The sequence below is a fragment of the Sarcophilus harrisii genome, chromosome X, assembly GCF_902635505.1.
Source record: "Sarcophilus harrisii chromosome X, mSarHar1.11, whole genome shotgun sequence".
Taxonomy (NCBI): Eukaryota; Metazoa; Chordata; class Mammalia; order Dasyuromorphia; family Dasyuridae; genus Sarcophilus; species Sarcophilus harrisii.
Window position 1 is genome coordinate 15,347,278 of NC_045432.1, and position 26,844 is coordinate 15,374,121.

General features: G+C 41.0%; 1 protein-coding gene across 1 annotated transcript in view; it reads right to left on the bottom strand.

Moving 5' to 3' along the window:
• Positions 1–26,844, bottom strand: part of RNF128 (ring finger protein 128) — a 120,071-nt gene that overhangs the window by 70,652 nt on the left and 22,575 nt on the right. The window lies entirely within an intron of this gene.

Consider the following 26,844-nt stretch of genomic DNA (forward strand, 5'->3'; position numbering starts at 1 on the left):
GCCACCCTAGGACCCGACCCGGCCCCCCCCTCCCCCGGGAAAAAGTGACCCTCGACCGAAGCCCGGGAGGCAGGGCCTGTCAGCGGGGCAGCTGACCCGAGAGGTTAAAGGCCGGGGCCCTGAAAAGGCCCGTCACAGCTGGGAGCCCGACCCACCCGGTGGCAGCAGGAGCCGTTCACACTCGGCTAAAAGTCCTTTCACTTCCATTCAAGACGCTTGCCAGTTTTTACCTGTATCTATCACCGTAGGAACTCGAGAGGCAGTGTGGCAGAATGGCTAGAGAGCTGGCCCTGAAAACCTGCGTTCAAGTCTTGCTTCTGACTGGTTCTGGCCGCGTGACCCTCAGCAAGTCACTTACCCTGCGCCCGGTGTTCCCCAGTTCTCCCAGAATAAATGGCAGAGACGGCGCTGGCTTGCACTGATCCAAAATTTCTCACCCGAGAACTCCTCATTCCCAGCCCCAGGCAGGGAATTTCGGTTTTACTCACAATCCCGTCCCACTTTCTCTTCTGCCCCACAAATTGAAAGCCAGAAAAAGAAAGTGACTTTCGCTTCTGCTCCCAGAGCTAACCCTGGAAGGGACACCTGTTCCCAAAAGAGGAGAGAAATTTTGACAGAGGAGGAAACTGAGGTCCAGGGAAGAGAGGCGGCTTGTCCAATAAGACACACACGGAGGCAAGGGCACAGATGGAATCTGACACCAGTGCCATCGTCCTCTGCTTCCTAATGATCCAATGGAAAGAGTCTCCAAAAGGAGGTTCAGATCCAACTTCTGAGGCTGATTATCTGTGTGTGTGTGTCCTTGGGCAAAGCACAATCTTCCTGGATTTGTTTCCTCATCTGTAAAAATGAGAAAATTGAACTAGATGGTATCTGATGTCCCTTCCAGGACTAAGTCTCTGATCCTGTGACTCCCCCCCCCCCACCCCAATTTACCTCTACCTTTAAAACCAAAGAACTTTCACTTGCCTACTATCCCCTCAAGCTATCATTCCCTAGCTCCCAGATCCTCCTTTTCTCAGCCAAATGCCTCGGGAAAAACCTGGGTATTAAATGGTCTCTCTCACCACTCTAGGAATCTCCCTCTCAGCCTACCCATACGTCTCTCCCCAGGATTACCCACGGGGGATCTGAATGACCTTCTCTTCCTAGATCCTTCCCGACATGCCCTAAGAATCTGCCACTTTGGTCACCATTGCTCCAGGAGAGATCTCCTGGGTCTTCCTCTGTCCTGACTTGTTCCTTCTTTCTCAATGTCCTCACAGGATCATGACCTCAGGCTCACTGCACATAGCAAGACCTTGTACTTTTTCTCTCACCACGCTCTTTTTTGGTGCTTTCCTCAGCTTCCACGATGGCTTAAAACAGTGGTTCTCAAAGTATGGTCTAGAGAGTCCTGGGGATCTCTGGAACCCTTTTAGAGGGTCTACAAATTCCAAAATAGTTTTTATTTCCAATATGGTAAATGTCTATAAATATAACCCAGATAAACAAAAATGCTTTGGTGAGATCCTCAATCATTTTTAATAAGATAAAGATACTGAAAAGTTTGAGAACCACTGGCTTAAAAGATCCATTATCAGTTCTATGCTGACAACTCCAAGACATCTATAGTTATAGAGATACATCAGTCGCAGTTAATTTCCTGAACTCCAATTGCCTCTGGATAGCCCATAGACAGTCAACCAGCACCTACCATGGATATATTTAAGGCATTGTGTTGAGCCCTGGAAATATAAAGAAAGGCAAAAGACAGTCATTTTTCTCAAAGAGCTCACATACTAATGAGGGAGACAACATACAAACACCTATGTCCCCAGAAGAATCTAGGTGGCATAAACTCAGAGGGGAGGCAGTAAAATTAAGGAGGGCTGGGGAAACCTTCTTGCAGAAGATGGGACTTTAGCGGGGACTTGAAAGAAACCAGGAAAATCAGTAAAGAGGATGAGGAGGAGAGTATTCCAGGCGGAAGGAATCTGAGAAAATGCCTAGAGCAGAAAAATGGGAAGTCTTGCTCAAGGAATCGCCAGGAGGCCAGTGTCACTAGATCACAAAGTACTTGGAAAGGAGGAAATTGTAATAATAATAATAATAAAAAGACTGGAAGGGAAAAGTAGGAAAGGGTCACTTTATAAAGAACTTTTAAGAGTCAAAGAAGATTTTATATTTGATCTTGAAGGTAATACAGAGTCACTAGAATTCTGTGCAGGGCCGGGAGGGGGAAAGGGTGTCATGGTGACATTTGTGTTTTAGGAAGATCACTCTGGTGACTGAATGGAGAATGTGTGGAGGACGGAAGTGGGGGGAGATTTGAGGCTGAGAGACCCACCAGGCAGGTGATGAAGGTGGGTGGCAGTAGCAGCCGAGAGACAGGGATAGATACAATACAAGACATGGTATGTAGCCCTTGGCAACTAATTAGGAGGCAGGAAGGACTCAAGGATGACCTCTAAGTTGGGAACCATAGTGATTGGGAGGATAGGGGCAACCTGGACAGTAATGGACAAGTTAGGAAGAGGGGAGAGTTCAGAGGAAAGAGTTTCCTTTTGGACATGGGGATATACTACTGAACATCCGGTTTGAGATGTCCAATAAGCAATTAAAGATGCAAGATTGGAGATCAGGAGAGAGACGTGTCTCAAATCCACTATGTCCAGAAGGGAAGTCACGTTCTATTCCCTCAAAGGACTCACCCCTTTTTCTAATTTCGGTTCAGGCCACCACCATCCTCACAGTCACCAAGGCTCACCGCCAGAATCAGTCTGGATTCTTCTCTCCATCATCTCCCCCATATTTTGTCCTCTGACAGTTCTTACTTCCACTCCCTTCCCTTCACTCACATAAGTTGAAGCCCTCCTCACCTCCCCCCTGGACCTTTGCCATAGCTTCCTAATGGTGTGTGTGCCTCAAACCTCCCCCCACTACAATCTTCCACACAACTGTCAAAGTGACATTTCTAAAGCACACATCTGAACGAGTCCTTCTCTGCTAGTAAACTCCAGTGGCTTCCTCTTGCCTTTAGAATAAATTGCAAATGGCTCTATCTGACTCTAACTTACTTTTCCAGGCTTCTAGCACATTATTTCTTGTTTCAGCTTAAGTGGCCTGTACTTCCTTTCTCGGTTCTGTTGAACAGCACAGACTTCAAATACAATCCTCTTTAGAACTGCCTCAGAGAAACTCGACCTTCCTTAAGGGTCAGATCAAATGCAACTTCCTAAAGGAAGGCTATCCTGACCCCCTCCTCTCAGTTGCTAGAGCTCCTCTCATTTGAATATATTTTATATTTAATTTTCTGTGTACATATTGTATCTCCCAGTGGTACTACTGCACCTAGCCCAGCACAATGCAAATTGACACAAAACATTTGTGTTGACAAAGCCAATGCATGGATTTGTTTTGCTTGACTATGCATATCTATTACAAGTTTTTTGTTTATTTGGTTGGATTTGTTGTTTATCTTGTTTTATTTTTCTACTGGAGTAGAGGATTTGGCAAGTAGAGGATGATCAGCAATGCCTAAAAAGAAAAAAGAGGGGGAAAGAGGGTTATTGTAGCATTGGAAGGAAATACATAGAAGACCGGAAGGAGATTCAGAAGGAGATGCAGACAAGAAAGACAGCTTTGAAAGTAACATGTTGAATTTATTACATCATAGATTCAGGGGTTTTTACGCACAAGCCTTTTTCTTTTGCTTTTATGGAAATGCTCATGTTTCTCAGTTCATAATAAAAGAAAACCAAAATGTAAATGAAACACGAAAAGATGCACTGAAGTCGCTTCTAGTTCTAAAGTTATTACGAAACAAAAACTCCATCCAATACAATAAATTTATCCACTTTTTAAAATCCAGCCCTACTGTCATTCTATGTGCTGTTCTTAAAGATTGCTCAAAGATAGACTTCCAAGTTGTCACTACTCTCGTCAGAAAAAAAACCTAAGAAAGACCATCAACAGTCAGTCAACAGACTGCTCTTCTCCATCTAGAAGGATGACTCTTAAACTTGACATTGTCCAGAAAATCTCCTCCCTCCTCTATCCAGGAAGCTGGACCCTAGAATGCTGCAGGAACCCAACATGGGTCAGGAACTCCCACCTCCAAAACACTAGGCATATCATTATCTCCTTTCCAGGAGTTGAAAGCATGGGCAAATCCATTCCCACTTCCTGAGGTTTCAGATGTTCATAATCTTCTCAACAAGCCATTGTTGGAAGCTACAAACCCCAAACTCACGTCCTAGTGAATTCAAACTGAGCAGATGGCCCTGATATTCTGCTCCCCACTCCACAAATTAGAAGATTCAGTTCCAGGCACTCAAAAACAAAAATGCAAATTAACCCCTCTATCCAGTAGCGACTGGAATCTTTCACCTGAAGGGAAACCTTAGGGCTATCCCCAGGGAAAAGCTGGGAAGGGAGTGAAAACCCTTTGTTCCCCCACCATTCTCTCCCAACTCCGGGCATCCAGGATTTTCTCTAGAAACCCAGGTTTCACTCCGTAGCTCCCTCATTCCATCCTCCCCCACACCTGGGTTTGTTCTCTGGACAAAACTTTCACCAATTTCTATCAACAATGCAAATGAACCGGCCCAGTTTCCTCCAGTCTTACCTAAGGCTAATCTGTTAAATTTATCAATGCTAGAGTGTTAATGGATTGTTTTCCTTTCTTCCAGATTTTTGGTGCCTTTTAATGGTACAAGTTAAAGCTTGAACATAAGCAAAGAGAGGTGGTCATAGAAAAGAGAGCTGAATTTGGAAGCAAGTCCAGTGGGTTTGAATCTGAGTTTAGTTATTCTACCTTTACAAGCTAGGGAAAATCCCTGCCCTTTTCTGAGCCTCAGTTTTCCCCTCGGTAAATTGAGGAGATTGGACTGGATAGCCTCTATTTAAGGCTCTAGAGCTAGGAGTCTCATGTGTGACTTCAGGTAAGACATTAACCTTCTGGGGCCTCAGTTTCCCTCCTGGTAAAATAAAGGGGGTTGGGTTCATGGCTTTTGGGGTCCCTTTCAGTTCTAGATCTATTACCATGATATTCATACTTTGACTTAGCTAAAGGGGATGGCAATTTTTTCTGGAAAAACTCGAACTCTGCTATTCCCCTTGCACATCCTATACGGAATCACCCTGTTGTAAACATTACAGAAAGGAATATGACCAATGTTTTGGCTGCTCTGGGATTTAAGAATGCATTTCTTAATGGAGAGACTGCTGTTTCAGCACAAAGATCACTTGGAGAACTCTCAGAAACTGAAATGCCTACATCTCAGAATTAATGTGTCAAAGCCTTGAGAACAGTTGGCTGGGTGCTTGGGGAGGAACGCTGGTCTTAAAACTCACTGCTTCTTCTTGGGCATATTATATGCAGCCTCGACCTTATTTCTGAACCTAACCTAAATAAAGACAGCATAAGAATTTTTTCCTTTTGTATCATGTAAGCACAAGTGTGTGTGTGTGTGTGTGTGTAAAACAGCCAAAGACAATCTTTAGGAGGGAATTTTCTCCAAATTGTCTCCTTGGTACACAGGTTTGTAAGCAGAAAAAGGCACTCTCAGAAGCAACAAAGATTTAAGGGCAGAATTCACTCCCACTCCCTAACTCTCCCTTCCTGCTAAATATTTTCATTAGTAATCCAGAAGTGAAAGCTGTTCTGAGCAGGAAGGGAAGAGAGAAAGAGACAAATAAGGACACAGAGACAGAGAGAGAGAAAGACAAAGAACAGGAGAGACAGAGACAAATAAGGACAGAGAGACCGAAAAAACAGATAAGCGAGAGAAACAGAAAGAGGGAGGGAGACAGAGACAGAGAGAGAGCGACAGAAACAGAGACAGAGAGACACAGAGAGACAGAAAAAAACAGGTGAGAGACAGACAGAGAGAGAGAGAGCAGGAAAATCACATCCTGAGAGTGTCTAGGAGACCTACAGGTCACCATTAACAAGGTGGATCCAGTCCCAGACCACACCCAGTGTCTACAGAGCAATGGTCTTTGTTTCCAACTTTCCTGGTGGATTCAAGGCAAAAAAAGCAAAGAGAAAACATTTGACATGGACAGAAGATTTTGAATCAGGAAGACCAACCAGTCAAATCCCTACCTTGGTTCACTAACTAGCAATGCGATTCTGGACCAGTCACTTACCATCTGTTTCTCATCAATCAAATGGTCTCAAGGATTCTTTCAAGCCCCAAATAGGAGATCCTTTGATTCTTACTAGGGCAAGGCAATATGGACTTCTTTAAATGTAAGCTCTTTAAGGACAGGGGCTATTTGGTTCTTAGATCTAAGCATTTAACACAGTGTGTCAAACTGTAGGCACTAAATAAATGCTTGTTGATTGATATGTTCCTTTTTCACAGAATGTTGTCACAAGGAGTGTATCATTTTTATAATTGTAGCCCCAGAACCCCAAACCCTGCCTGGTACACAGCAAGCACCTAATAAATGTTGGCCGACTGGCATGGGATCGACAGAACTAGATCCTAAATTGCTAGTCCTTTGGCATAAAGGCAGTTGAGGCCATCTGGCTAAATGACATATCCCTAGAATAAGCATTGCTTGATGAGCTGAAATAGAGACCCAAGTCAAACCAATCCAACCTAAGTCTTAAGGTGACAAGCCAGTGGATTTAAGCACTGAACTTTGACTTGGGAGTACTTGAATTTAAATCCTGCCTCAGTCACTTAACTCTGTGACCCTGGGTTAGATGCTTGACCTCAGTTTGCTTCAGCTCTCTCATCTGTAAAATAGGGAGAATAGCACCTGCCCCTCAGGATTTTTGTGAGCATCAAATGTATAACATAAATGAGAAGTATAAATGATAACATGTATAGAACCTTGAAAAACTTAAAGCACTCTACAAATGCTATTATCATAAGGTCAAGTTGAAGTCTACTCTCAAAGAGTGTGGTAGCTGCAAAACCAATCTAAACTTACCCCTGGGCTTAGTCTTAGCCTACACTATGGCTGGCAAATAAATGTTTAATGGACTGAATGAGATTAGCCCAGAGAGAGGCAGTGTGGCTACAGCACTGGCCTTAGATTGGGGAGGGCTTCAAATCCTGTCTCTGATTCCAGCAGTGTCATTCTTGACAAGTGACAAGCTCTCCGAGTCTCAGGCAACTTTTTAAGACTTCGAAATTAGGTTATGGATGGCTTCTGCTTAAGTGGATCAATTCCCCAAACCATCAAACTCCTAGGTGCTTGACTTCTCGATGTAGGGACTCAAACCGGAAGGGACTCTTCCCTGAGCGATAGTGGGAAGAGAATTGCTCTAATAGTCTTATACCTACCAAAGTTTGGGTCTTTTCTGCCTCCTGATTAACCCAGAATTTTCTAGGCATAACAGAAAATATTCCTAGAACAGCCTAGCTGGGATTCTCCGACATACTCCTGGGTAGCTCTTGGAATCACATGGTTACAGAGACCTTGGATCTTAAGTCAGATTTCTCACTTTTTCCCATTCCTGCAATCTGTAAATCTCCAAATCTTGGTGGCACATATTTATAAGTGTGTATAAGTGGGGTCTTAGGGTTGGGGTGTGGGGTAGGGTGGGACAAAGCCAACCCATGCCAATTGATAAAAATCATAGTCTGTTGAAAGAGAAAATTAGGGACTGTTAGAACTAGACTATACTGGCTATTTACTGGGCCTCAAATTATAGTCTAAACATTGATTATTATCAGTTACAGAGCTATTTTTCTACATAGCAGAGCAGAAGGAGGAATGTGGCTTTATGAAAAGGGAGTGTTAAATGGAGAAGGATCCGGGCAGTGTGTATAGGAGTGGACTTGGTAGGGACAGAGCCAGAGCTGGGATTTGCTGGGCCCCGTCACTGGAGAGTTTGGATTCTGACACACCAGTTGGGACTCAGACGCATAGACTCCTGCTCTCATCTGATCTCCCAGCTTTGTTTTCAAGTTTTTAGGAGAAAGAAGAATCCAAGAGAGGCAAACCCATGACCCAAAGAGGGTACAGTTGTTCTCCAAATGTGTATGGATTATGATTTACAAATGTTGACATACCTATAACTGGCAGATTAAATTATAGAATTATATTTTAGAGAAGTGATGGACTCAAGGTGCAGATTGAAAAAATAGATTTTTGGATATATCCAATGCAAAAATGTGTTTTGTTTGAATATGTATATGTAATTATCAGGTTTTTTCAATGAGGAACTTGGGAAAGAAAAAATACATTTTTAGTCATTGAAAAAATTAAATTAGATTACAAGGATATTGTCAAAAAAGCCAGATAAACACTGCATTCTTAGTTCCAGTGTGTTATTCACCAAATTAAAAACACAGGGGTGTCCCCACTGCAATCTTCATTCTTATTCTTAGCTTTTGCCTTGATGGGTTGCACAACTCTGGGAAGGCTTCATGGTAGGATAGGAAAAGTTCTGGTGTCAGAGGTCCCTGGGTTGAATCCCGCCTCTGACACTTACCACCTGTGTGGCCTTCAGTCACTTCATATCCCTATTCCTCAGTTTCCTCCCTCTATAAAATAAGGGAGTTGGCTTAAGTGGCTCCTGTGATTTCTTCCAGTTCTACATCCAGGAGCCTGTGAGACGAGCGACTGTGTCTTGTGGGGATAACATTAATAATCATCTGGTATTTTAAACCATCTCAAACTATGTTAGAAATGATAATAATAATTGTCTAGCCTTTGAATCATCTAAATTTATAGTAGTCCTAAGTTGGACAAAAAGCAGACACTTAGCCTAAAATAAAATTTTAAGAGCTGTTTGTAAGGTTTTTCACAGACATTTCTGTATGTGGGGAACTCTGATTGCATTTGCTTTGAGCAAATGAAAAAGGAGCAGTAGAATGGGACAGCCCTGGTAGGGACAGATAGGATTACTTTAGAAAATGAGAGCTTAAGCAATGCACATTTTCCAGGCAATTTTTAAAAACATCCTTCCAAAGTGGGATTCATTTGCAATAGGAAAATGCTTTCATAATTTCAGGGGAAGCGTGCAAATATGGCAACAACAGGAGATTTCAAAGGTAAATGAATTTCAAGTCTGGGCATCTTTGGGGACCAGGACTTGCCCGCAGGAGCTGAAGTCAGCATTCCTGTAGGCACAGCCAGTCTTTCTGTTCTCAGGAGTAGAGTCAAAGCTGCCCAGCTGCCAGTTCTATGCAGTAGAATTAGCTGTAGATGTTCAAGGTTCAACATTGACCAACAAGTCGAAATAACTTGTACCCAGTAATAACTGGCCAGGTGTTTGCATATAGGTGAGACAACTCAAATTAGTTGGCTTGTTACTCATGATTCATACTGCAATGAAGAGCAGAATTAGATCAGTCATGACCTTCACTAAGAAGGTAGAGCCTTATATTGTTCCCGTTCAGAGATTCATTAACCGGTTGGAACAAGCCAACACTTGGCAGAGAGGAGGCTCTTTGGAAATCACTGCCTCATCTATATTGTGGTCAGCACTTCAAGGACTTGCAATTTGTCTGACACAGATGACACTCCATCCATAACTTACTGTCTTAGAGAGTTGCCTGAGACTCTGAGGGACTTAAGTGACTTGTTCGTTGTCATATAACTAGTAATCAGGAGGTAACATTTGAAGACAGGTCTTCCTATCTCCAAATCCAACATTCAATCTACTAAATTATGCTGTTTCTCTTTTTAGGGACCATTCAGATAATTAATAGAAAGGACAGTAAAACTTTCTTTTCTTGTTGGGAAAAGACTCTTTTATTATTATTCTGAAACTGACAACTGCCCACAAATATGAACATTTCCATGAAAGGAAAAAAGGAGAAATTACGTACAGATTATATTTTTTAAAGTATAGAATAAATTAAACATGTTAGTTTCAGAGCTGTCTTGTTTGTTTGTGTTTTCCTCTGAACTTAAAAAATACTTCAATGACCCTCTTTTCTTTTTTTTGGGGGGGGGGAGGAGAAAGAGAGCTAACCTCCCTCTTCCCCTAACCATTCTCCTCCCATTTAACAAAAAAAACATATCACCACCACCCTCTTTTGTAACAGACAAGCATGGCCAACCCCCCCAGATTTATCCACTGGCATTATCTAAAAATAAATATCTCATTTTGTACCTTTTTTGGTAGAATAATAAATGAGTTCCCATCCTAGTGCTTGGAGTCTTTGGTTTTATTGAACATAAAATCACCATGTATGTTTGTTTCTCTAATTATGCTTTAGTTTTCAACTTTTCTATTTGTTAACCAATATTCAACAGTTTCTTTTGATGATTACGGCTGTATAGTATTAGTTTCAAATCTGGTTTTGCTAAGCTTCCTTTCTACTTGCTTTTTTCCTTATTCCCCTTGAGATTATTGATATTCTGTTCTCCCAGATATATTTTGTTATTATTTTTTCTGGATTTAGAAAGTAATCCTTTTGTAGTTTGATATGGCACTGAAGTTAATTGAGGTAAAACTGTCTTTTTTTTATTATATTGGCACAGCCCAGCCATGAGCAATTAATATCTCCCCAATTATTTAGAATTTGTATTTCTGTAAAGAGCATTTTATAGTCATATTTATATAGTTCCTCTGTGTTTTTATAGGTAGATTCTCATATATTTTGTAATTATTCTGAATGGAAGCTCTCTCTTTTTTCTTCCTGTTGTGTTTTCTTGGTATATACAAGAATGTTGATGATTTATATGGATTTATTTAAATCATAGAGCAGGTAGGTGGACCTGCAGAGAGAGTGTCAGGTTTACAGTCAGGAAGACCTCAGTTCACATCTGGCCTCAGACCCTTACTATCTGTGTGACCTTGGGCAAATCACTTTACCTTGTTTGCCTCAGTTTCCTCTTCTGTCAAATAACAAACCACTCTTGTATCCTAGCCAAAAAATATCCCAAAAGGGGTCAAGAAGACTAAACAACATTTTATATCCTGCAGCTTTGCTGAATTTATTGTTTCAATTAATTTTTAGTTGACAGTTTAATTTTAGAGATCATCATATTATCAACAAAACCCAATAATTTTGTTTCCTCTTTGCCTAGGCTTATTCCCTCAATTTCTCTTTCTTGCCTTACTGAAGAGCTAGAGTTTAGGGCAAGAAAATTTCAATTATAGATGCTGAAGGAAAGCAGTGCCATGAATTAATTCAGAACTCATTTAAATTTGGCATTGAAATGCATTACATTTGAGGGGCTGGTGGCATATTTACTCTTCAGATAAATAGTCAAGGCTTTTGAGCCATCTAAAGTTATGTTAGTTCAATAATCCATTTGGTCTAAAATGAATTTCTGTGACCTCCTTGCGAAATTTTCATGGACATTTTTGTAGGTGGAGAGAACTTAGATTGCATATGGCTTTGGGGAATCAAGAAAGACATAGGTGGGATGGGCCCAGAAACCTAATTAATCTACTGTTTCTTCCCAGGAGTGTTCCTCTAGCTCTTCACATAACATAGAGATGTTAGATGTTCAATGGCCGCAGTAGTAGAGTTCAAGCTTTGGCATGCCCCACCAAGCTAAAAAGGCTTAGAGGACAATCCATCAGTTCAACAAAGTGTGGAGGGCCTCATTACCAGAAGGTAGGCTTCTGGGCCACACATTTTTTCAAGCCATCACAATTCTGAATGAATGAACAACAACAAAAATTATTCATTGCTTACTATGTACAAATCTTGGTATATGAAAACAAAATCAGACAATTGGGGGCATCAAGGAACTTAGATTATAATGGGGGGGGGGAGGCAAGAAATACAACATGGCAGGCAGAGCTAGGGATGAACACAGTCTACTAAGGCAGAGAGAAAACTGAACTCTGTGGAAGGAGATATAGTCCATGGTGGAAGAATGCATATCGATGAAATCGTGACTCTTTAAAAGTATTGAATATTAATATAAATTTCTGTTTTCCAAAAGAGACTCCAATCAGACAATTGGAGGAATCAACCAGGAGAATGCTAGATGACAGAAAGAGCAATTTCCAGAGGAAGCCCACTGGACTAAGCATCTGGCTTGGAATCCTGGCTGTACTACTAACTAGCTGTGTGTGACTTTGGGCAAGTTAAGTCATCTCTTTAAACCTTAGTCAAAGAAGGGGTAAGATTAACATGGTGTCTGCTCTTTGACATAAGGATATTTGATTCAACTAAGAGCCAAGTCACGTATGAGCCATTAGCTGTTTTCAGATACAGTACATGTTGTTTTCTGGGAGATATTGGCCAGTCATTCAGATAAACTGGGGGGGTTATGTGGGAAAATGTTCAGGAAGGGGAAAGGCTCCAAGGTCTTTCTATAGGATGATCAGTTGAATGAACTGGAGACATTTAGTCTGGAGATAAGATTATCGAAGACTATATCTGAATCAAAGAACACTTAATAAGAGGTTGGTAGATGAAAGCACAATTGCTATCTTCAAGTATTGGAGGGATTCACAAGGACCTTAGGATCTCCTTGACATTCTCCTGTTCCTGCACTGCTAATCCTCCACCCAGAGCAGCCACCACCACCTGCCTTCTCTGCCCCCTGGTCTACAGCTGCTGAGCATCATGGAGAAGGTCAGGAAACCACTCACTACACATTCATGTTGTATAACCTCAGCTGGGTCCTTGCTACTGTTTCAAAACCCTTCTCTCCAACCCTTTCTGATTCTCTAGCTCATTCCCCACCATCCCAAACCCTTCCCTCTCTCCTCAAGCTCTCACCAACTCCATTCACTGACAGCTGATCCCTGGGGAGTGGCTAATGCTATCTATGAATGAACGATCCCTCAATTCCCCTTCTCCACTCCTCAGAATTCCAAGAATTATCACCCCTTCTCTCAAGTCTCAGAAGAGGTATCCCTGCTCCTTTGCTAAGCTAAGCCCTAGACCTGTAGCCTTTATTTCTTTTTTTGGTCTCCTCCAGGATCTTGATCTCCTCAACCCTGTATGCTTATCTACTTCACAGCACCATAGAAACAAGGAACTCTGCAAAAGAATCCCTGGGATCTTCGTGTTTTCCTTCTTGGAATGTATTCAGCTCTTCAAGGTGCCCGTTTTTTAATTAATCAATTAGACTGATTTTTTTAACTGTTATTTTATTCAGACATACCGGGCCAACCTTGGCTAAAAGAGTGTTTTGTTAAGTGGAATGTTTGCCATCTGATTTCGGAAGGCATTGGAGACAGGCTTCTCGATGCCAACATGGCAACATGTCGTTTAACTGTTTCAGAGATAAATAAGAAAGTATTTGGGTCAGTCATCAAAATGATCCCTGAGCCCTGGGCTGGACCTTTCATTTACAGGGATGAAGCTGAACATGTCCTGTTATCCCGTTCTTATGTGATGAAATAAGGCCTGAAAATAAATACCGAAATGATCACAATGTTTTCAGCAAAATCAAGATTGGATCTCTGGGATCTGCCATACTTATCATTTAATTGATTTAATTGGGGGAACAGACTGATGATGCTGAATCCCTGTTGTGCCAAAAGTAGCTTAAGATTGTGTTAACTGCTTAGGAATGGCCATGTGTTAAGGTTATTGTCAGATAATATCAGTGCCTGTGTCCTTACCACCAAGTGAGTGATTCTCAAGAGGATCTTGACATGGGTCTATGGCAAGCAAATGGAGCTTCGTTTGAATGGGTACTGCATAGTTGGATTCCCTGAAAGGGTAATTAGAGGCAGTATCTCTTTTTAATGAGACAGGAATTATATTTTCATATGAGCATGTTGATCCCAACTTTCTTTGATGGCTCGGTTGACCAAATGGCCAAATGTTTAGCGTGCAGCCTCTCTCCAACCACCTCCCATTGAGTACGGTATGAACAACTAAACTTGCCCAAGTACGGTAACAGACATTCCCCTTCTTCCTTTAGGCAGGCAAAAGATGGACTTGTTCAGACTGCATAGTCCGCCATTTTCTTCACAAATTTTCTCCTCAACCACCTAGTATTTTATCCTCCTAATGTTGAGAAGTTCTTTCCTAATTACATCCATTAAAATCTCTCCTGGATTCCCAAACTCATTTCCACAAGTAACTAGTTAAATGACCTAATCTTATTCCAAGCTGTATGTGCCATTTGGATTGAGCAACTGCTCACTGGGACAAAATTAGAGTTGAAAATGTGGTTGGTGGTGAGAATGTCAGGTTTTCACATTTTTCTGATCATTCTAAATATTAGGGGCATGTGAGTGACAAGAAGGAAAATTGTCTAAGGTCCAGAAATAGTATCTTTGAGTATAGGTGAAAGGATTAGATATTATCCATATTTTCGTGATAAGATAACAAACTTAAAAAAAAAGGGTCAGCCCAGAACGTATATATGGAATCAGGATCTGGAGCTGGAAGGGGCCTTGGAAGTGGTGGATGCAATTGATAGGTTTATTAAATATAGATTATAAACCATTTGTGAGGCTATGGGATGAAATGGGAACTCTAGAGTTTTGCTGGTGAGGGGATACTGCAGTGGATAGACCTGGAGTCAGCAAGACCTGAATTCAAATGTGGCCTCAGATACTCACCAGCTGTGTGATCCTGGCCAAGTCATTTGACCTCTGTTTGCTTTAATTCACTTGAGAAGGAAACGGACAAATCACTCCAGTATCTTTGCCAAGAAAACTCACGGGCAGTAGGGTCCACAGGGTCAAGAGAAGTCATAAACAACTGATGTAATAGACTTGGAATTAGGAAGAGCCATGTTCAAATCCTGCCTTTGAGATACGTTAGTTGTGTAACCCTGTGCAATGCATCTAAAGTCTCAGTGACCCAGGCAACTGCCTCTTTAATAAGGAGGAAGCAAACCAGGGGCCAGTCTTCATGGTTGGAGGTTGGAAGAAATTTTCCATGACAGTGAAAGTCATGGGTCTGCTAAATAAATAATGTTGCCTTTGGGTGGTGGTCTTTATGATTTTTTAACGAAGAAATCTCGAAGCTCTTCTGTTTCTGGGTAGGGGGCACTATGGGTATGGAACACTGCATATAATGTCGGCCGTGCTTACCTGTTTTTTCTTTTACTTCTTTGTTACAAGGGATGGACGCTTCTCTGGGCATGGGAATGAAGAAGGGATCTATATGGAAAGGAACATGAAGTAAAAGCCAAAGAAAAAAATCAATAATGTTTTAAAAATTCTAGATTTGCCCTTCAATTTATTTGAGCTGTAGTTTTCCCACCAAAATGTAGTTGAGATGGAAAGGAGCAGGGGTCCTCAAACTTTTTAAATAGGGGCCAGTTCACTGTCCCTCAGACTGTTGGAGGGCCGGATTAGAGTAAAAACAAAAACTTTGTTTTGTGGGCCTTTAAATAAAGAAACTTCATAGCCCTGGGTGAGGGAGATAAACGTCCTCAGCTGCCGCATCTGGCCTGCGGACCGTAGTTTGAGGACCCCTGGATTAGGGTTTTTCAATATGGTATCTCCAGATCTCCGGGCCTCAGTCCCCTCATTTGTAAAATGGAGGAACTGGACTCAATGACTTCTACAAGCCTTTCCAGCTCTAGATCCGTAGAGTCTATGATCTCACTGAAGAGAAAGGGAGACATTTTCCTAAGAAGTCATGTCAAGAAATATTCCGAATAAGTGTCAACGAGAAACGAATACATTTTTATATTCAGACTGTCCTTAAAGTCTTAGGGCAGGTTTAAGCTTACTAAGTTTACTAAAGTTTAAGCCTGCCCTAAGACTTTAGGGACACTCTGTATTAAAATACAATTACAATACAATAGTAAAATAAAATACAATTAAAATGCCCAACTTGATGGAAGCCTAATGTTGGTAGATTTCTAAGGCATTACAGCCTGAGGGAGATTAGTTTTATGGGTATTTAATGCTTTAACTACTAATTTTTAAGCTTTTATAGACTGAGGTTTAATGGATTGCAAAAGTACTTGAAGAAAACATGCCCAACATATCCAGCCCTTTCAACTGTTTCTCCAAATGACTGATATTCTTCTGGTCAATCCAATGGACATGTCCTTCTGGATGCTAGAGCCCGGAGAACAGAGATAAATGGGATCCAGCCCCCTGCCCTGCACTAGCTTACTCTTCCCGAGAGGACTTGAGATAGAATCTTACACACAGGCCTGTGATATAAAATGCAATGTGGCCCGAGCCCAGGTGAGCTCAGCCGGAGCTACCAGGTGTGCTCCCGAACAGATGAAAGGGATGGAAATCCAGAGAAAACCCAAGTCTATTCTCAGGGTTGCTACTCACTCACCACAAACTTGAGTTGTATTCTGAACCTGTTGGGGAAAAAGCTTCCCCACCTGGGAGAAACCACAGCCTTCATTCAGCAAAGCATCTGAAGGCAGGAAAAGAGGGCAGAATTCAACAGGAACTGAGTTTATCCCCTCCCTTATAAGAAAAGGTTTTCCTAAGCAAATTAATCATACAAATTAGCCTGAAAGAGGGGTACTCTCCCTAAATAGGAGAACAAACTATCATTAAGCTGCTTAGAAGGATTTATTTACATCTGGGCAATTGGTATACTAAATTACAAATCATTTCTAGCTCTCTCTTTAAGTAGATTGCCTAAAGAAATCCTGCTTAAGCCGTCTCCTAGACTTAAAACCTTCTCCTGGAATAAATATTCTTCCTCCTCTACCCGATGTCTTCAGCTCTCCGGCTTTCTTGAAATCCCAAGCCTTCTTTTACTGGAAGTTTTCTCCAATCCTTCTTAATTCTAGTGCTTTCCCCTTGTTAATTATTTCCTATTTCTACGGGATGCTTTGTATGTATTTGTTTGCACATGTCTTTCCCACCCATTAGACTGTGAGCTCCTACAAGGCGGGGATTAGGTTTTTCCTCTTTTTATATCCCCAGTGCTTAGCATAGTGCCCCGCACAGTGGTAGATACTTATCGAATATTTATTGATTGACTGACAAATCCATCCAATCTCATATTCCCTTCCTTGAACCCTCACCTATACCCATTGAAATCATTCAAAGGCCAGTACAAATGATACTCTCTACATGAAATTTTGCCTGATTTCCTAAACAACCACCTGGCCCTTTGCTGAGGGGGGACCCTCCAGCCAAGGTAATTTCTTCCTCTGGAGATCTTTCAGTCACAGGATCCTAGATCTCAAACTAGAAGGGAAACCATCTAATGCACCCCTAATTTAACATAAAATGAAACTGAGAAAACGAAATTGAGACTGAAGGAGGGGAAGGGGCTTTCCTAAGATCACACAAAGGATCAGATATCTAGAGCTGGAAGACCAACTTCTTTTTACAGAGGAGGAGATCAAATCCAAAAGAACAAGTCAAAGTGGTAAGGATGGGAATTGAACTCGTCTCCTTATTCCAAATTCCATGCACTGCCCCATAATCCCTTGCACTGCTGCTCATGTTATTGATCTGCATTGTAGATACCACATACCCTTTTCTAGACAGTAAAAACGCAGCCCTGTCATGGTCTAAGTCAGGGGTCCTCAAACTTTTTAAATAGGGGGCCAGTTCACTGTCCCTCAGACTGTCGGAGGGCCGGACTATAGTAAAAACAAAAACTTTGTTTTGTGGGCCTTTAAATAAAGAAACTTCCTAGCCCTGGGTGAGGGGGATAATCATCCTCAGCTGCCACATCTGACCCACGGGCCGTAGTTTGAGGACCCTTGGTAAGTGATCATGAGCTTTGAATGGGATTTGTAGCCATTGTCATCCTGTCATCCACTGATGTCACCATCATATGATATCCAGGGATCCATAATCTAGGCCAACCCACAGTGAAGCCAGAAATCTGAATCTAAGGCTGGTTCTTATCAAGTCCAGCCTGAGGTATGTGGATCATAAAAATTATTGGCTTGAATCCAGTGACGCACTGGGCAGCTACCTGAGCCAGAAGTTTCTTTTATTTATTTATTTATTTATTTATTCATTCATTCATTCATTCATTTATTTATTTATTTAATAGCCTTTTATTTACAGGTTATATGCATGGGTAACTTTACAGCATTAACAATTGCCAAACCTCTTGTTCCAATTTTTCACCTCTTACCCCCCCCCCCTCCCCCAGATGGCAGGATGACCAGTAGATGTTAAATATATTAAAATATAAATTAGATACACAATAAGTATACATGACAAACCGTTATTTTGCTGTACAAAAAGAATCAGACTCTGAAATATTGTACAATTAGCTTGTGAAGGAAATCAAAAATGCAGGTGGGCATAAATATAGGGATTGGGAGTTCAATGTAATGGTTTTTAGTTATCACTCAGAGTTCTTTCTCTGGGCGTAGCTGGTTCAGTTCATTACTGCTCCATTGGAAATGATTTGGTTGATCTCGTTGCTGAGGATGGCCAGGTCCATCAGAACTGGTCATCATATAGTATTGTTGTTGAAGTATATAATGATCTCCTGGTCCTCTGAGCCAGAAGTTTCATAGGGAAATAGCCTTTAGATAGGAAGACCCAAAAGAAGCCCCGCCCAGGGGGTTTTAATCTTGGTTCTCCTCTTCTCACCCATTGGACTCATTGGAACCTCTCTGGGGTCTTAATTTCTTTATCTGCAAAGTTCCGGCATTAGTCCAGCCTCAAAGTTCTTAACCTTTTTTTGTGTGTGTGTGATATGGATGGACCCCTTTGGCAATGTGGTGAAACCCATGTCCCCTTCTCAGAATAATGTTTTTAAATAATCTAAGGAAATGAGAAATTTCACTAAAAGGTCAGTTAAAATGAAAACATAATGTTTTCCCAGCCAACTTAACACATCCCTTGAATTCTTTCCACAGACCCCTTTGAGGTAGACTAAATGTATAAACATTTATTAAGCTCTGATTATATATGTGCTAGAGGCAGCTCAGTGGTGCTGCAGTAAATAGAGTGGCAGGCCTGAAGTCAAGAAGACTCATCCTCCTGAGTTCCAATCTGGGCTCAGACACTTACCAGCTGTGTGACGCTGGACAAGTCACTTTACCCTGTTTGCCTCAGTTTCCTCATCTGTGAAATGGGCTGGAGAAAGAAATGGCAAACCACTCTAGTAGCTCTGCCAAGAAAACCCCTAATGGGGTCATGGAGAATCAGACACAACTGAAGTGACTGAATAAAGCAATAAAAATCTATGTTCCACATCACTAGGTGGTGCTGCAGTACATGAGTGCCAGGCCTGGAGTTCGTAAGCTTTATCTTCCTAAGTTCAAATCTCATTTCAGACACTTATTAGCTAGCTGTGTGACTCTGGGCAAGTCACTTCATCCTGTTTGCCTCAGTTTCTTCATCTGTAAAATGAGCTGAAAAAGGAAGTGGTAAGCCACTCTAGCATCTCTGCTAAGAAAACCCCAAATGGGGTCACAGAGAGTCAGAAATGACTGAACTAAGCAGTGTTCTTGGATACAAAGAAAAGTGAAAACTGTCCCTGCACAATTTTAAGGGGGAGACAATATGCAAACAAGTATGCACAAGCAAGTTCCATACAGAATAAATTGGAAATAATGACCAGAGGGAAGGCATTGGAATTACGAGGGATTGGCCAAGCCTTGCTGTAGAATGTAAGATTTTAGCTGGGATTTGAAGGAATCCTGGGAAGCCAGGAATCAGAACTGCATGTGGAGAGTGTTTCAGACATGGGGGAAAACCAGGAAGATCTCTGAACTGTCTACTTCCACTCTACTTAAGAACCTTTGCTCTACAGTAATGAACTGAACCAGCTACACCCAGCAAAAGAACTCTGGGAGATGACTAAGAACCACTACACTGAATTCCCAATCCCTATATTTTTGCCTGCCTGCATTTTTTTATTTCCTTCACAGGCCTGTCCTTTCTGAAAGCTCATAGATCTAATTATGCCTTACTCATAAGAACCCCGCCCCGCCATCTTTCCTTTTTTAAGTGCGTTGGGTCATTTTATTTTGAAATTAAATACATTTATTTTTTTCTATCTAAACACTTTCTATCATATGTCCCCTTAACCCCAGCCATAGGGCCACTACCTTAGCTCAGTCCTCCATCACCTTTCACCTGGATTGTTGCAATAGCTTCCTTATTAGCTTCCCTGCCTCCAGTCTTGCCCCACTTTAATCTGTTCTCCACTCAGCTTCCAAAGATGTTTTTCTAAAGCCCAGGTCTGACTGTGTCACTCCCCTGTTCAAGAAGTTCCTTCTGGCTTATACAATAAAACTCAAACTCCTCTGTTTGGCATTTAAAGCCCTTTATAAACAAGCTCAAACCAAACCCTTCAGGCTCATTGTACATTGCTCCCTTTCATAAATCCCACTTTTCAGACAAATTGGCTTATTTTCGATTCCTTCTATGTGCTGTTCCATCTCCCATTTCCATCTCTTTGCACAGGCTGTTCTCCTCCCCATCCTCTCCCTGGCATGCCCTAACCTCTACGGTACAGGACACCTAGCTTCCTTCAAAGCTCAGTTCAAAGGCCACTTCCTACATAATCAGCTTCTTCATATTCCCTCCAGTTGCTAGTGCTCTCCTGCCCCTACTCTGAAATTCCTTTGTGTCTACTCGGTATCAATATTGCATCTCTCTTTCTGTGTATCTGCCGTTTCCCCATAAAATATTAGCTTCTTGGGGCAGAGATTTGCCTTTGTATCTCTATCCCCAGGAACAGTGCCTGGCACATAGCAGACATTTAATAAATATTAGCTGAATCAGTGGAATTAACTCAAAAAATGGTTCCCAGAAATACCCTGGGTTGTTATAGAACCAGGACTAGGAAGCAATATGACCAATTAGTTAAGTTAGCAAAGTAAAATGTAAAAAGGAGATTATACTTCAGTCATCTTCAAATCATCCCATTAGGGAAGTTGAGGCGAATTAATCAGAAAATGCCAATTGGCCAGTAGCATTGATTGAGCACTGACTGTATACAGAATGCTGTACCAGGTAAGATCTGGGTGAAGCAGATGAAAAGAATTAGGAACAAAATATAGAATAATAACAACTACATTTAGATAGCCCCTTAATTTTATTTTGTGATTTGACTTTGTAACAAATAACCTTGGAAGACAGTATAATAATGATTCTCTTTCTTTTTTTTTTTATAGAGAAACTGAGGTTCTGAGATGATGCCTATCATTCTATGAATAGGATGTCTCCTGACCCCAATCTCAGCCTTCTACTGTGATGCTGTCACAGCATAGAAACAATGAGGCAAATTTCAGTGGGCTATAAGTTAGATTTTCCCCACAATTTGAGCCATACCCTAACAGCATGGCTCACTAGCCATGTGAGTTTTCTGTCACTGAAGGTTGATGAGTAGGGACTGGATGGTCACCCATCAGCCTTGCTAGAAAAGAGATTCATGCCCCAATTACTGGCTCATAGCACCTCAGAATTAGAAGGGACCTTAGTGATATTTGGTCCAACCTACAGGTATATAGGGTATCCCCCCCCAAAAAAAATTCTCAATTACAACATACTCTTGTAAGAGGGAAATCACATCTAGAGAGCTGTCCATGGTACAGTTTAGGATCTAAGACCTTCCAAGGAAGCCCACTGTACTCTAGGACAGTTCTAACTATAAGGAAATTTTTTCCTGACATTGAGTCTTAATTTAGCGATTTGTGTCTTGCCCCCCATGGCTTCTTAAGGGCCAAGCAGAATAAGCCTGACCCCTCTCTTTCATATACTTCAAATACTTGAAGACAACTGTTTTGTCTTCCCTAAACCTTTTCTTCTCCCCATGTCAGGATCTCAAGTTCATATTGCTTATTGGACTCGGTGTCCTTTGAGGTCCCTTCCAACTCTAACATTCTTTGGTCCTGTTATCATGGCGGGGGGGGGGCATGGGAGCCAAAAAGACAGGTCCTGAAACCTACCCTCCAAATATAGGGCAAAATAATGGTGCAAACTGGGCATGTGAGTGGTGAAAAGATGTAGAGGAAAGAAATGATTCCCAATCCAAATGAATTGGGGTAGGCTTTCCAGAAGAGGGGGATTTTGGAAGGCAGCAAGGGACAGGAACTGGTGAAGGGGTAAAGATGGAGACCACTGGAAATGGACCAACGCCACACAGGAAGGCCCCAAGATAAGATAAAGGGGTATAAGAACAGGAGACGTGGGAGGAAAATCATTCTGGAGCTTTCAAAAGCACAGGTTTTTTTTTCCTCTCTCTCTCTCCTTTTTCATCCCAAGGTAATAAAAAGCACAATTGTCAGCCACAGCTTGTCCTCAGGGGAGACCTGGCTGAACTGCTGGTGACTCAGCCTACAGGATGTACAAACAAGACTGAGCACAACTCCAGGGCTTTTGAGCCCCTGGGGTTTTCTCTCCACCCCTCTCTCTCCCAGGCTCATGGCGTTTGCATCATGCCTGAGCCTTCAAAGTTCTCTTTAGGCTTGCCTGGTTGCCGGGCAGCAACAGGCAAGGATAGATTCCTTGTGAAAAAAACAAAATTCAAAGGAACAAATTTAATACAGTCCTAATAATCAGAAGTGTCTAACAGTGCCTTCGACTTCATCACTGCTATTTTCCAAATACAAGTTGAAAGACCTTTTGTTCAGGTCATTCAAGTTGGGATTCAAGTTCTGAGTAAAAGTTGTCTAACATGACAGGGTAGCACAGTAGAAAGACCACTAACTCTGGATTCTGAGGGTTTATGTCCACATCTCATCTCTGGTTTATAATATCTTGGGCAAAAGGGACTTGGGAAAACCATTCCTTGGGACTCAGTTTCCCCTTCTGTAAATTAAATGAGTGGGACTAATTGACTTTTGGGGGTCCTGCCAGCCCTAGACCTAGGAACTTAAGATCTCACGACTTCTTAGTTTCCCTCCCAATTCGGAAATGTTACAATGCTTTGACCTTCTCTAATCTCGTGTATGGCTTTTTCCTTTTTCCTAGCGGTTGTGTGAATTTTAATTCCAAAGCCTTCTTTGTAAAATGTGTCACTTTACATCCCATTTTTTTTCCTGCCTGATTGTTTGCAAAGAGGATTTGCTGCTGGTATTAAACAGAACCTAATTTCTTCAGTGGCAACCAATGTGGTCCCTGATTGCAGCCAGCTTATGCTGTCTACATAAAGGCACTTTTCTTCTGTGGCTGGTCTCAACTCTGGGCCAAAAGAAGGGAATAAAAAGAGGGAACATGTTAGCTGGTCAAGTGCTTCTATTCTCTAAACTCATTCATTCGACTGGCATTTAGGAAAGTATGGGTAGGTGAAGAGGGAGATCAAAGGATGACTAAAATAGGGTCTTTAAGCTCAACAAGCTTAGACTGGTGATCTCTACAGAAGTAACTACAAAGTTTCATTTTGTCCATCAAATTAATATTTTTTAATTATGTTTGTACACAGCCATTGAACTTTCTCCATTTTAAATTTTATGACATTCATTCAGCTCATTGCTAGAGATGCTTGATATTTATATGAACGAACCTTAATATCTCACATTTGTCCCCTTCTCTCTACTCATTCAGCTGCGATCTCAGGTCATCACTTTCACCCGGATGATTCCAATGACCTCCTAGACTTGCTCTACCTAGGCCTTCCTGCTCTCCTTCACATGGCTACCAAAGTGATTCTTCTAAAGGACACATCTGATTTTATTACTGTCCTGCTCAATAAACTCCAGGGGTTACCAATCATTTCTCCAATCATGCGTGAAGCCCTCTTTTTGTCATTTAAAGCTCTTTACAAGCTGGCTTTGACCTATCTTTTCACATTCTCTTTCACATACAAAGTGGTTCAGCCAAAGTAGGCTTCTTAAGGTTCTTCACACATGACTCTCATCTCCCACACAGTATTCAATCATTTTTTGGTTCTAACTGACTCTTCCTGACTCCATTTGGGATTTTCTTGGCAAAGATATTAGAGTGGTTTATCATTTCCTTCTCCAGTTCATTTTACAGATGAGGATATTGAGGCAAATAGAGTTAAGTGACTTGCTCAAAGTCACACAGTTCAAGGTCAGTGCTCTATCCACCACAGTGTCACTTAGCTGCTTCTTCAGTTGCCAAATCTTGCTGTTTTGACCTATGCAGCACTACTTAAATGCCCAACCCTTTTTTCTAATCACATAACTATTACTTTAGTTGAACCTCTCACCTCAATAATTGCAAGTTCTAACTGATCTTCTTTTGCCTGCCCCTACTTCACTTGATCTTTCATAATACTGCAAAAGTGAGATTTTTTCCTAAGGGCAGCTCTGACCATGTTACTTTCCTACTCAAGATATTCCAATGGCTCCCTATTGTCTCTAAGGTAAAATAAAATCTCCTCCAACTGGCTATTAAAGCCCTTTACAATCTGGTCCCAACCTATCTCTTCAGCCTTTCCAGTGTCAGAGGCAGGATTTGAACTCTCATCTTCCTTGATAAAGGAGGGACATTGTTCTTCCTCCTATACATCCAGCCAAATTGGCCTTCCTTCTATTCCATATCCCATCTCTGTGCCTTTGCACTGGCACTGGAATGCTCTCTTTCCTCATCTCTACCTTAGATTTCCTCTCTTCCTTTTAAGATACCCCTCTATTCCCTTCAATGCTACCACCCAGTGTCCTCCTTCTCAAATTTCCTTTGTATTTATTATCTTTGTAATTATTTGACATATATGTACATACACAGACATACATACACATGTATGTCTTCCCTATTAGAATATGAGCACCTCACAACTAGGGATTGTTTCCTTCAATGTATCTGAATCCCTAAGTTTCTTCAAAGCAATAAATAATAAATAAATAAAACCTTGCCTCATTCAACAAGTGCTAGTCTCTCTCCCCATTAACTGGCTTTTGATATACTTCTATATCTATGTTTTGTTTCCTTATATCTCCTGTCACTTAGTACATCACCTGCCTGTCACTTAGTAGGTGCTAAACAATGCCTGTTGATGGAGCTAAATTGAATGTTTGCAGTTTAATATGGATAAATGTATAGAAACCACAACAAACAACACAAATACAATAAAGGCAAATAAATACAATTATCAAGAAGAGATAACCTAATGAAATCAAGTCTCTCATGTTTTTAAGTTGGCGGTTTGAAAGATATTGATTTGAAAAGAAGAGAAGAGAGAGGGAATGTTGGGGACAAAAAGGACCCCAGGGGCTAAAGATTTAAGGGAAATGTAAAGAATCAGGAGAAGGAAGAAGGGTAAACTATCCGAATGAACACTCTGTGGACTAAATCCTGTGATTCCCCATAAATGAATCAATATCTTTTATAAAATCAATATTTTATCAATATGATCATAGTGGGAAGCTATACATGCAAACAGGAAAGAGGAGGTAAGAGACAGGAGAGCCAGAGAGTCATTCATGAGCAGTTTATAAGTGAAGAGAAAAGTGCCTCTAATCTCTCAATAAGACTCCAGTCTTATAGTCTCTCTTCAAGAGAATAGAATTCAAGCAGTGGAGGGAAGATACTGGGATGGGGGACGTATCTTATTCAGCAAGGGGAGAAGATGCCATTAAGAATATTCCCATGGTAGGAAAGAAGGGAAGGTTGAAGGCTGTGCTGAGAGGCAGAAAATGTATGATGGCTTTCAAACGGGAGAGTTTATATATTAGGAGAACACCTCAAGAAAGGATTGTGTCTCCCAGGACTATATTCTTCTCTGGGAAAAGGAGCTTCTAAATCTCCACGGGTAACCAGAACCCAGAGCGGTAAGGGGAATAGAGAACCAGAGACAGGGAGTGGTGAGTGATCAGGTAAGGGCAAGAATAAGAGGGCCTCATGACTCAGGCCGTAGATTAATTTCCATTAAATGATACTGTTCCTTTCATGAACAGATATTTGCCAGAGTGAGGTACAGAAGAAATAAAAGGAGGATGGGATAAGTCTACAGGTACAATAAGAAATAGGATGGAGGAGGGGGTCCAAATTGGATATCCCAGAAATCCTTATAAGGTACTCACACAGAGAAAAAAAGAAGTAATAAATATAGGACATGAAATAGAGAGGAATGTTTGGAACAGACTAGCAGGGAAGAGAAATTAGAAGGGAAACGAAAAGGAGAACTTATTGGAAAAGAGCATACATAGCAAGAGAATATGATTTAGAAATTAAGAGATTGGAGAGGGTTAATTTTGAATCGCAAACGAATTGGTCAAGGAAGAGAAAATGATCAATAAGCCGAAAGAAAAAAAAAGAGAAATGAACAGTTTTAGTAAAGTCATGATGTGTAATAGAGTATGTAAGGCACAAATGGGTGCTTGTGGATGAGGACGTGCATTGTTTGATGTAAAGGAAATTAGGGACAGAGTGCTGGTTTCAAAAAGGGAGAAGATAAATATCTCTGAAAGAAATGGTTGAAAACACAAGGGTAACAATCACAAATTTAAAAGTGAGGGGATTAAATCATTCAATAAAATGAGAGTGGCAAAAATTAATAAGAAAACAAAACCTGAGTTTGCTGTATAAGAGGAAAAGTGAAAAAAAAAATAAGACCCACAAAAAACGAAAAAGAGAGGCTAGAACAAAATTTACTATGTATCAAGTGATGGCAAAAACAAACAGAAAAAACCACCAAAAAACCTTGAGTTGCAACTGTGCTATCAGAAAAGACAAAAATGAAAATTTATAATGTCAAGAGGGCACATACAAGGAAAGCTACATTATGCTTAAAAACAGCTCAACACATGCATCAAGTAGCCTAGCATCTAAATTTATAAAGGAAAAGTTAACTGAATGGCAAAAACAAAGAAACAAACAAACCCCAAACAAAAAACCCAGATAGTTACATGATACATGAAGAAGAATTTAACATTTAATTCTCAGAGCTGGATAAATCTTAAGGAAACATAAACAAGAATAATAAGAAAGTGAACAAACTTGGAGAAATTAGATCATAAACACTTATGGTATCTCCTGAGTGGGAACATTAAAGAATATACATATTTCTTAGTATCAAATGGTATCTTTACCCAAAATTGATCTTGTGCTATGACACAGAGAAATTACAAATGAATGTTAAAAAAGAAATATTAAACACATCATTTACAGACCATAATGCAACACAATTAGTACTG